This window comes from Saccopteryx leptura, chromosome X, assembly GCF_036850995.1.
Source record: "Saccopteryx leptura isolate mSacLep1 chromosome X, mSacLep1_pri_phased_curated, whole genome shotgun sequence".
NCBI classification, from domain to species: domain Eukaryota; kingdom Metazoa; phylum Chordata; class Mammalia; order Chiroptera; family Emballonuridae; genus Saccopteryx; species Saccopteryx leptura.
In genome coordinates, this window is record NC_089516.1 from 119442563 (window position 1) to 119455564 (window position 13002).

Consider the following 13002-nt stretch of genomic DNA (forward strand, 5'->3'; position numbering starts at 1 on the left):
ATTTATTACAGCAGCAGTAAAAACTAATACAGGAAGCAATAGTAGTTTCAAAGATGCTGCTGGAACAAATGAATATTATCAGTAAAAATCTAATCTTCAACTTTTACCTCATGCCATAAATAAAAATTAACACAAAATTGTTAAAAAACCTGAAGATGAAAGATAAAACTATAATATTTATGGGAAAAATATAATAACCTATTATAAAATATTATATTTCTCTAAATTAGAGTCAGTCAAAAATTTTTTATATAAAAAATAAAAGGAAAAATTATAAAAGAAAAAAAATTGATAAATTTATCTTCATTGAAATTTTAAAGAATCTGCTCTTTGAAAGACAGTATTAGTAAAGAAAAAAGCAAAATGTATATTTGGAAGAAAATATTTATAGAACCTGTATCTAACTAAGGACTCATATCTAAACAATACAACACACTCACACAAACAAACAATAAAAAGATTAGTAACCCAATATAAATGGCAAAAATATCTCACAACTGAAGATGTAAAAAATATTAATAAGCATGAAAATGGATGCTCAGCATTATTATCCACACAAAAAATAAAAGTTAAACCTCTAATGAGATGTCCCTATGCACCCATTAAAAAGCTAAAATTAGCAAGACTAGCAATACTATGAGTTTGGAAAGGTGTAGAACACCTAGAACTCTTATATACTGCTTTATTGAATTAACTAGTATACATACTCAGAAAACCACGTTGGCGGTTTCTTATGAATTTAATATACATTTACTGTATAACTCAGTTTTTACACTTAGAAATTTACCCAAGATAATTAAAATTATATGGGATAACATCAGATTAATAGTGATGTGAGAGATACCCTCGATTTCTCCCCTTGAAATTTCAACAAATTGAATAGCTGTAACACAGTGAATCACCTCAGCTAGGCTCCAAGGCTTGCTTGAAAGATCCACGCACAGAAAGGACTAAAGGTGGAAATGGTTGTGAAGGGAAATAGAAATGAGAACACACTCATGGTCAGCACAAGAGGAGAGGCCAGAGTGTACAGATTTTCATCCACTGTGGCTCTTGAGAAGATGGAAACCCTGAGTGACTGCAGTTTTATTCCTGCCAGATTTACAGAGAAGGAAGAAGCCTGTAGTGGCTGGGTCTCCTTCTGCCAGGAGGCGTGGTGAGATTGAGGGGCAGAGGAGGAGATATTAAATCAAAGATGTGACAGAACAAGGGTTCATGGCCATTGTTCCCATGGTTTACCATAGTGTGCACTCAGCACAGTGACAGAGAAAACCAAAGTGCAGCCCCCTCAGCCTCCCAGATAATACCTGCCACAACTCAAGGGGTACAGAGAGGGCAGAGACAGAAAGCCAAGACTGTCACACTACCTGACTTCAAATCATAGTATAGAGTCATGATAAAGAAAACAGCATAGTATCAGCATAAAAACAGACATACAGACCAATAGAACAGAATCAAGAGTCCAGAAATAAAACCACACATATATCAACAAAGAATCTTCAACAAAGGAGAAAAAACACACAATGGAGAAAACAAAGCCTCTCAGTAAATTGTGCTGAGAAAATTGAAAGCCACATGCAAAATAACAAAATGACTACAGTTTGCACCCCTGAACAAAAATTAATTCAAAATGGATCAAAGACCTGAATATAAGAAATGAAACAATAAATTACAGAGAAGAAAACATAGGTACTAAACTTATGACCTTGGCCACAGAGAAAAAATTATAAATTTGACTCCAAAAGCAAGGGAATTAAAGGCAAAAAATAAATGAATGGGATTATATAAAACTACAAAGCTTCCATACAGCAAAAGAAACTGACAACAACAACAAAAAAAGGCAGCCAACCAATGAAAGATGATATTTATAAACAAGAGCTCCGATAAGGGATTAAAATCTAAAATATATAAAGAATTCACAGTGCTCAGCAATATACAAGCAATCAATCCAACTAAAAAACTGGGAGAGGACCTGAACAGAAACTTTTCCCAAGAACACATAAAAATGGCAACAGATACATGAAAAGATATTCATCTTCAATAGCTACTAGAGAAATGCAAATCAAAACTACAATGAGATAATCAGCTAACACCTGTTAGATTGCTTATTACCAATAAGACAGGTGATAACAAGTGTTGGAGAGGCCATGGAGAGAAGGTAACCCTCTTTCACTGCTGGTTTGAATGTAACTGGTATAAGTATTGATCGACTTATGACCTATGTAACTTACGACCATTCAACTTTACAACCACAATTGCTAGCCACGACTGCTCCACATCTGGCAGCACAAGCATTGCCCAGCTGGGCATAAGACAGTGCGGACCTGCTTCCGGCAGCACTACCATCTCTGTGTGCACCATTTCAACTGTTATCCCAGACTCGGTACAGCAATTTGTGTTTTATGTCTTGGATATTTTTCATCAAACCCCTCCCAAGATGTCTACCAAGAGGAAATTGTCTTTGTCTATGCCTCAGCCTGCCCGGATGGAAAGAAAGGCCATTGATCTCTACAAGAAAATGGAGGTAATTAAGCAGTACGAAGGAGGAAAGAAAGTGAATGTGATCGCACGTGATACGAAGTTATCACACTTGACTGTGTCGACGATTTTGAAAGATAAAGAATTTGTGAATCTGTGAAAGATTCTGCACCCATGTGATCAACAGTTATAACAAAGAAACAAAATGGTGTAGAGATGATACAAGTGGTATAAAATGAACAAAGAAAATTATAAAATATAACAATAATAAAAGATAATTATGATAAAATATGACTTAAAGATTTTTATAACATCATTTCACAGTACTGTACATATAGCCTACTCAACTTACGACCAAATTGTGTTACAACTGGTCTGTCAGAACCAATCATGGTCATAAGTTGAGCACTAGCTGTATAGCCATTATGGAAGAAAGTATGGTGGTTTCTCAAAAAATTACAAATAGAACTACCATATGACCCAGCAATTCCTGTACTGGGTATTTATCTCAAAAACTTAAAAACATTGGTAAATAAATACACATGCACCCTCATATCCATCACAGCATTATTCACAGTGGCCAATATATGGAAACAACCAAAGTGCCCCTTGATAGAGGGTTAGATAAAGAAGATGTGGTACATATATACAATGGAATACTACTCAGCCATATGTAATGATGACATACTGTATTACCATTTACAGCAACATGGATGGACCTTGAGAACATTAAACTTAGTGAAATAAGTAAATCAAGAAAAGCTAAGTATTACATGATTTCACACATAGGTGGGATATAAAATTAGAACTCATAGACATAGATAAAAGTGAAGTGGTTACCAGGGTGTGGTGGATGAGGGTGAGGGGGATATGTAGGATGGGTTGAGGATAAGGGAGTAAAGAAGGTCAAATATAAGGTGATGGAAAATTATTTTACTCTGGGTGATGGGTATACAACATAATCAGTAGTTCAAATGCTATAGAAATGTTTACTTGAAACCTATGTACTCTGATTGATCAATGTCATCCCATTAAATTTAATTTTTTAAACAAAATTAAAAAAATAAATAATATATAAGTTGCCCTGGAAAACAACAATAATAACAATGGCAGACCTTTAGATCAGCGGTTCTCAACCTGTGGGTCGCGAAACCAGCGGAGGTCGAATGACCAAAACACAGGGGTCGCCTAAAGCCATCGGAAATACATATTTTATTTATTTTATATTGAGAACTGCTGCTTTAGATGAAACTCTGAAGTTTAGCAAATTCTACGTTTCTCATTTTGATTTTCAAGTCACTGCCTGTTTTAATCTAAACCTACATACATTTCTAAACCTCTCTCCCGCCACTGACTTGTATACACTGAGTGAGACTTCAAAGTTTCTAAGAAAACATAACTATTTGTTATCCTAATAATTTCTATTATCTTTTTTTTCACACTTCTTTCTGCATCTGATATCCTTTCCCTTAAATCAATTTGTACTTCCACAAGCTACATGAGCCACTTGAATGTCAACTTTTTTATGACATTTTCCTGAATCCTCCTCTTTTGTTAGTTCTCCTTTTGATCTGCCCCAAATTTTCAATTTTGTATTACTTGCTATGTAAGTCTTATTACATCTAAGACACATATTTTGCTACCCATCACAGTATGTTGTCCATTTTATTGCATACAATAGTTCTTATATAAATAATTAGTGCATGAACAAATGAATTAATGAATATATGGATATGAAAAAGTATAAGAGGCAAAAAATATTGGGGAAAAGTTTTTATTGGGTCAACAAAAATTTGTAGTTAAGTAAAATGTTTTGTCCTTTTGTTATAATTTGTAAGATATAGTTAAAAATATCAATCAAGTATCTAGGAACACATCCAGTCAAACTGTTGGTTGTCACAACCCAAAAGAATACCTTTCAAATAATAAGCAAATACCTTAGAAAATATGATGGTACATGACAACTTATCAGTCTTAAAAAAATAATTAGTCTTTTAAATATCCAAACTTATTTATCTGTTTCATGATGAAATAGGGACCATTGCATGACACTATCATATACTGTAACATTTAGGTCATTCTTTACTTTTCAGAATTATCTATCATTACTGTGCAAATCTATCATCTTTGGAAGGTCTTTGACATTCTCAATAAGTCTTTCTGTAAAGCTGAATTTCGAAACTACTTTATTGTTGCCATTAATAAAGTATCTCTTCTATTAAATTAAAAATTAAATGAAGACTCATGGGGCTTTGTTGGTCAAATAAGTTTGTATATATGATATATATGTTTGCTCGCTTACAGTTTGCATTGGGTGTGGGAGACAGGCTGTAAGCCTGCAAAGTCATTATAGCCTAAAGCTTAGTTTGAAGACTAAGCCTTTCCCACTCTTTTAATACTAAGATCTTCTCAAAGCTGAGCTTTCCCCCACACCCTTGACTGTTGCATGATGTGGGGTGGTGCACTCTTATGAGAAATCCTATTTATGCCTCAGATAAGTGACTTTGTATTAGAGACTTCCTTATTTGTATATTGGCTTAAAGGCTTTAATTTTCTATACTATAAAATGAGACAGACCAGTGGCTTTCTCTCTCCATTCCTGAAATTAGCATTGCATAGGAGAGGCAGTCAAGATAGTGAAGTGCTGAAGGAGAACCCAATTTGTGCAGAGTTTGTGCAGAGAGGAGATGGGGAACAGAGATGAATAAGGCTGGTGAGGTAGACACCTTTGATTCTAGGAATATTCGGATGAGTCAGTGACTTTGGGAGCCCTGAATGGAAAGGAAAGTGTTTTCCCAGTGTCTGTATTTCTTGCCTGCTGGGTGCGAACTAGGATATAATGTAATGGCCCACCAGTTCTTAGCTTCATTGTTTCATTACCATCTGTTTGAATCAAACCTGAACCTACATTGGCCAGGTGGCTGTGTTGGTGGCTGTGGCTACTGGCCATATAGGCATAAAAAATAGATTTCCATTTCTTTCTCTTTACTCTTGAGAATGATTAAGTACAAATACATTCATAAACTGAAATACCATATTCTAGGGAAACTAAGATGGAATTTATTCTATTGTAAGTGGTTTGCATTATATAATTGTCTCTACCAAGTTCACATGCTGAATTTAAGTCATATTTAACCATAAAATGTCATCTCAGATGATTAGAAATAGGAAAAGCAAGCTAGTATCTGTTATTCGGAAGAAAAATCTTAGAGTAATTTGGAATTATGTGTCTATTTTACATCATTTACTCTAAAAGTATATCACCACAACTGGGTTCAGTTCATTAAAGAATATTTATTCAGAAGAACAAAATTTTCCTGCTGTATTTTCACAAGACTTGAGCTATTTATTCAACTTATGTTTCCACAGAAAATAACAGAATCAAAAAGTTAGGTTTTTTTTTTTAAAAATCTGTATTTATTGTACCAATTTCAAAACAAAGAGCCTAGATTCTTTTTAAAATTTTTCAAATGTGTATGTGTTAAGTTTCTGGTCATCCTGCCTTTGAATTTCCCAGTGAATACAAACTTTCATGAATGCAACCTCCTGATGCCCTGAGTATTGTAGAAAGGTAGGCATTTCTTTTCATTTTATCCAGAAGTAATTTAACAATAATCTAAAATAGTTCAACTCTGACTGTGATTAAGAAAAATTTAGAGAAACCTTAAACAAAAGCAGGGACTATCTAACAATTTGGTACAATTATAATTATAACCAGCCAAGGGGAAAACTACATTTGAATAAAAGAGATCTTTGATTTTCCACCTACCTTCTATTCAATGTTTTTGTTCAAGGTCGCTGCAGATTTAAATCATTTTTTTGTCATTGCCTAAAGTAAGATTTGCTTGGGGCAATTCCAGTTTATACCTGCAGCCTTGGCATTATCATTCGTAGTTCCTCCCTTCTCTTTCAAAAGTGTTCTAGTTTTGATGATATATAGTTAGCCTATCTGTAGGATAGAATCACTAACATAAATCATGAATTCTTTATAGTTTGACCCTAGGCTGTACTTTTTACTGTATCTCTTTTCCTTGTACCCTACCCTCCTAACACGTGAAATTATTCACTCTACCCTGAAAACCAAATTTGTTGCTATACTTTTACATGCTTGCCCAAATAGTTCTTCCTGCCTGAATTATACTTCTGTATGTTTTAAATAATGATTTCTATTTATTTTTAAAGGTACAAATGTCAGGTCTTTGGGAATGACATTCCTAATTACCTTGGACTAAGAATGAGATAGCAATTTCAACTTGTTTTGTTACAAATGGTTTGTTAAACCACATTTCAGTTCGGTGAAAAAGTGCCTGGAGCATTATCAAAGGAGATCTGCCACAGGCAAGGTGGTAGACTGTGACTAGTAAGTCTGCTATTGTATTATTCCTGCCCTAGGCTGTGCTGGATGCCTCCTGCTCTGTGGTTTGGGGCATTTAATTTATTTATATCCTTTATGTTATTGTGCTAGGAAGAATTTTGTATCTGGATTTTTTCATGTAGCATAATTTTTCCAAGTTTTATCCATGTTCTAGCATGCTTTATATTTTATTCCTATTTACTGTTGAATAATATACTACTGTGTAAATATAACATAATTAGTTTATCCATTTTTCAGTTGATGGACAGTTGGTTTGTTTTATCTTATGGCTCTTATGAATAAAATTGCAATAAACATTCTTATAAAATATTGTGTAGAGGGGGAGGGGGAGGGGTACAAAGAAAACTGGATAGAGGGTGATGGAGGACGATCTCTCTGGGTGATGGGTATGCAACAGAACTAAATGACAAGATAACCTGGAAATGTTTTCTTTGAATATATGTACCCTGATTTAGTGATGTCACCCCATTAAAATAAAAATTTATTTATCAATAATAATAATAATAATAATAATAATGTTAAAAATAAAAAAAATATTGTGTGGATACAAATTTTTATTCTAAAACTGAAAAAATATGAGCAGCACTATTTAATATGATTTTCTGCAATGATGAAAACAGTGTGTATAGGCAATGTCCAAAGTGGTAGCTGCTGGCCAGATGTGACTGGTAAGCACTTAAAATATGGGTAGTATGACTGAAAAACAGTTGATGTTTTATTTTTTTATTTAAATTAATTTTTTATTGGGCAGCACAGAAGAGGACCTGGGTTTAGGAAGATAAATATTGACAGTAAAATGTAGGTTGGTAAGGAATGAGGCTGTAGGCAGGATAAGATAATAAATTATTTTAAAATTTTATTTTAAGCCTGACCAGGTAGTGGTGAAGTGGATAGAAACTTGGACTGGGACCCTGAAGACCCAAGTTTGAACCCTCTACCTGGCCGGCTTGAGCAGGGGCTCATCTGGCTTGACCTTGGGATTGTAGACATGACACTATAGTCATTGGCTTTAGCCCAAGGGTCACTGGTTTGAAGTCCAAGGTTGCTGGCTTGAGCAAGGCATCACTGGCTTGGCTGGAGCACCCCCCCCCCGGATCAAGGCACATATGAGAAAGCAATCAATGAACAATTAAGGTGCGTGTAAAGCCAGTAGCCACGGCCACCATCACAATTGCCTGACCCATGCATGTTCACATTTGATTCGGACAGATGGTAATGAAACAATGGAGCCAAGAATTGGTGGGCCATTATTTTTAATCCTAGCTTGAACCTGATGGGCAAGTAAAGACACACACTGGGCTCCAAAACTCACTCATTCAGCGCTAACAAAGCTACTGACTTATCCAAGTTTCCTAGAATCAAAGGTTTCTAGCTCACCAGACTTATTTACCTGTTTCCCATCTCCTTCTCTGCACAAACTTTGTACAAACTGGTTCTCCTTCAACACTCTGCCATCTTGGCTGCTGCTTCTTTCCACGTGGCATTACTGTGCTCTCCTCCCTGCTCTCTGCCCTCTTCCTAAAATGCAATCATTCTTCTCCCAAACAACATGATCTTTCTTCCTTTTAAAACTTTTTAGCGTGAAAGTCCTGCCCCAACACACATTAATATAATTACACCCATCCCAAGCAAGAAGGACAATTAATATTATCACCTGGGTGATGGGCTTCCACCTGGGCAGCGCCATCTTTAACAAAGTGAGCATAATATATTTTATATGCCCAACAGTGCTGCAACTATAAGTTGATGTTTCTCATCTCTCTCCTTTTCTGTCTGTCTGTCTGTCTGTCTCTCTTGTGCATGTGCATATTTTAAAAAATTCACTTTGACAAGGTGAGGGTTAAAATTAGACTAGTAATAGTAGTGCTAAAAACCTGAGGAGAGAGATCCAAGAGACATCTTAGACTTGATATGAGTAAGTTGATGTTTTAGGGTAATAAAGTGGGAGGAGGACTTACGCCCTGCTATATGTCTAGGCCTCACCTTGACTTGTGTACACATGTTTAAGTATTTTTGTTAACTTTTAACAACATATAGGAATTCTTTCTGAATTCTTCTAATATTCAGTTAATTAAAATCAAGGACTCATTTACAGAACAATGTACTCACTACTGATATTGTGGTAAGGTGCCAAGAACTGTAAAACTTAGTATTGAAAACAAAATTTTAAAGAGGAAATGTCAGGCTTTATGTCCTGTGCTTTCTTTAGAAAACTGAGGGAAAAGGATATAAAAATCTCCTGACTTCCAAGGACAACTGAGTCATCTGGTTTTAGTTTTTTGAAATGATTAAGGTTATCTGAAAAGGTTCCTTTCCCTTTCAATAAGAGACAGAATTTATATACCACCCTACACTGGTTTTGGATCTCCCTCCCTTCCTGGAATCCTGAGATTAAAGTGTACCTCTAGGCAAAGGAGGAGAAATAGACACTAAAAGGTTTATGAATGTATTTTGATATGTAAAATGACATCACCATTGTGTTACCTTGAAAGTTTTAACATTTTTTTAAACCCCATATACAAATGTTATAAGCTTATTAATGATTGTGTCATGTTGTCATGCTCCCCCCAACCTGTAGGTGGTCGGTGGTCAAAAGATATATAACCAGCCTCTGAGATATATTTGGCGTGTACAATTTGGTTCTGCTATGCCCCATGTTAGCCATGTGTGGCTGGCATATTAAATTTCCTCCTTTTAAAACCCTTCAAAATTAATCTGGACTTGGTGTCTCTACGTAAACCCATGGAAATGAGGTACGATACTTTACAGAATCTGGGGTACAATACTTTAAAACATTTGGGGGCTCATCTGGGATCCGGTATTCCACGTCACTTAGTAGAGACACGCTGAATTGGCTGGTCTCTCCAGGAGGCAGCCTGACCCTGCTGGAATCTCGAGGAGAGGTGCCACCTGAGATGTTTTCAGGGCTCCTCGTTTTCCTGTAGGGTTCAGACAGTTCTACAGTAGACCCCCCCCTGATTCCTAAATTCGATGATTTGTAAAATTCAGCAGAGAAATCAAAGAGGTAGGTAAAGCAACTATTTTTCTTTACTGAACTCTATCTAGCTTTCCTCTGAAATCTGATTTTGAAATTCTAGATTTTCGTCTGTTCTGAATTCTGGCTTTGCTGTTTGTGACTCTGGAGATATGTAGGTAAAACAGGCCTTCTGCTTTACTGTTTGGGACTCCGGTGGTGTGTAGGTAAAAAAAACTCTTTTTCTTTACTGAACTCTAGTTTTCCCCTGAATTCTGGCTTTGCTGAGTTGTGACTCTGGAGATATGTAGGTAGGGCCAATCTTCTGCTTTTCTGAGTTGAAACTAGTCTGTCTGGATCTACTGTGTAGAGGACTGGACATGGCCACACTCTCGCAGTGGGCTCTCCAAGACCGAGATGTCGATGGAGAGTTTTGAGTCCTGCCTTGGGCTGATCTGGGATGCCTCTGGTGGTACTTTGGAAAGTGGGCTTCCAGAAATGTCCGTTTGTGTTTGCACATTTAGGAAGACAATTAGTGGGAACTGAGTCAACCAGGTTGATCAGTTCTGCCTCAGGCTTCCAGAGGTGTCTATTTGTGTTTGCACATTTGTTCATGCTCTAGGAAGTCAATTTAGTGGGGACTGAGTTACCCTTAAACTTCCGGAAACATCTATTTGTGCTCTTAGAGAAAAACCTGAGTGGGGACATTTGGTGGTGCCACATTGGGGGTGCTCTCAGTAAGAGACCTGAGTAAGGACTGAGTTAATACTTAGCTAATCAGTTTAAAACTGTTTCAAAACTTCCAGGGACACCTTTGTGTGTTTCGAGATCTCAGTCTTTGTTTTTATTGTTTCTGCCTAGGACCCCTGAGTGATTGGTGTGTAAGTAGGAATCTCTGGTGCCTAAGCCTAAGTTCTGGAAATGCAGCTGGGAGAACACCTGAGAGGCCCCTGAGTGATCAGTGTGTGAGTGGGAATCTCTGGTGCCTAAGCCTAAGTTCTGGGAACGTGGCTAGGAGAACACCTGAGAAGCCCCTTGTTGGTCAAATAAGTTTGTAAATAATGATATATATGTTTGCTTGCTTATAGTTTGCATTGGATGTAGGGGGACAGGCTGTAAGCAGGCAGGATTCTTATAGCCTAAGGCTTAGTTTTAGGACTAAGCCTTTCCCACCCCTTTTTATGTAGGGTGGTGCACTCTCATGAGGAATCCCATTATGCCACAGATGAGTGACTTTGTATCAGAGACTTCCTTGTTTGTATGTTGGATTAAAGGTTTTGATTTCTACACTATAAAGTGGGGCAGACTGGGAGCTTGCTCTCTCTTGGTTCCTGATATTAGCATTAGAGAGAAGAGCAGAGAAAGGCCACATGGAGGAGGCCAGGAGAAGCAGCCCAGATGGTGGAGTGCTGAAGGAGAAGCCAGTTAGTGCAGAGTTTGTGCAGAGAGGAGATGGGAAATAGATGTGAATAAGGCTGGTGAAGTTAGAAACTTTTGATTTTAGGAAACTCGGATAAGTCAGTGGCTTTGGGAGCCCTGGGTGGAAAGGAAAGTGTTTTCCCACTGTGTGTATTTCTTGCCCACTGGATGCAAGCTAGGATTAAAGTTAATGGCCGACCAGTTCTTGGATCTATTGTTTCATTACCGTCTGACCAAATCTAATGCAAACCTGCATTGGCCAGGTGGCTCTGATGGTGGCTTTGGCTACTGGCTTTACACCCCTGAAAGTGGAACCCTTCCCTTGTCTATTGAGCATGTGCTTATCTGTTTTGTCTCTTTGTTTGTCAGAAAATATCTCTAGTATGATTTTAATTGGAATAAGTAAAGCACGCTCATTTAAATTTCTTTATTTATAATTTATGTATGTGAAGTCTTTGTTTAATGTTTAAAGGTGTCTGTTTCTAAGTCCTGAATTAAGTTTTTGCATGCACCTCTGGCTTCAGGGCACTCTGTCTGATTTATCCCCTGAAAAATTATTCTCTTCTGTTGGCTCCTTTCTCTTGTTTTGTGTAATGATTGACACCTCTATAGTCAAACATCCTTTATTCTGAGTGCTAGTTATTATCTGTGTTATTTGTTTGCTTTTATTGGTGTGCTAATTCCTGCATTCTCCCAGACAGTTTCAATTTTGTAAATCAATACCCCAAACATTAAATATAGGAGGAGAGGGCTAAGGAATATGCTCCAGGAAGTGTTTCTCCAGCCTCTGGGGGTGAGGGGCTGGCAAGTAAGCAGTTTGGGTGAGAAAAGAGTGAAAGGTAAGGCCAGGACTTGCTGTGTGCAGAACAATGGAAGAAGGGTGCTAGAGTAAGATGGCAGGGACAACTAAGGATAAGGTGACTGGAGGAAGTATAGAATAGAAACTAATTTCAGATATTCAGATATCAACCTACTGACCAGAAGTCTTACCCATTTGGAAAATACAGGGTAGGAATAACATTAAAGATTAGAACTTCACTTTAGAAAAATCTTAGAAAAAGAAAAGAAAACAAGGCCAGGTAAAAAGATTTAGAAATTAATAAACCACTGTGTGGACCAGGGGTAGTCAACCTTTTTATACCTACCACCCACTTCTGTATCTCTGTTAGTAGTAAAATTTTTTAACCGCCCACCTGTTCCAGAGTAGTGGTGATTTATAAAGTAGAGAAGTAACTTTACTTTATAAAATTTATAAAGCAGAGTTACAGCAAGTTAAAGCATATAATAATAATTACTTACCAAGTACTTTATGTCAGATTTTCGCTAAATTCGGCAGAATAAATCTTTATAAAACAATTTACTATAATTAAATCTATCTTTTTTTATTTCTACTTTGGTTGCTCCACTACTGCCCACCATGAAAGCTGGAACACCCACTAGTAGGTGGTAGGGACCAAGTTGACTACCACTGGTGTGAATCTTGCTGGTTATCAATTCCTTGAAATAAGTTGCAACTCCAGAATGAGTAATGGGATCATGAATAACAGGATTATAGGGGATGGGATTATCAGAAATAGGCTCTCCAGCTCCCTCCTTTCTTCCCCTCCCTAGGACATAGCGGTCACATGGGCCTTCCATGGATTAGGATTAATGGTTTTTTGCCCTCTACTATCTGTAAGAAATTATAGAAGAAAAATAAGTATAAAGTGAACAAGACTAATAATGGGAGAAGGGCTCTGGCTCTCTCTTGTAGGGC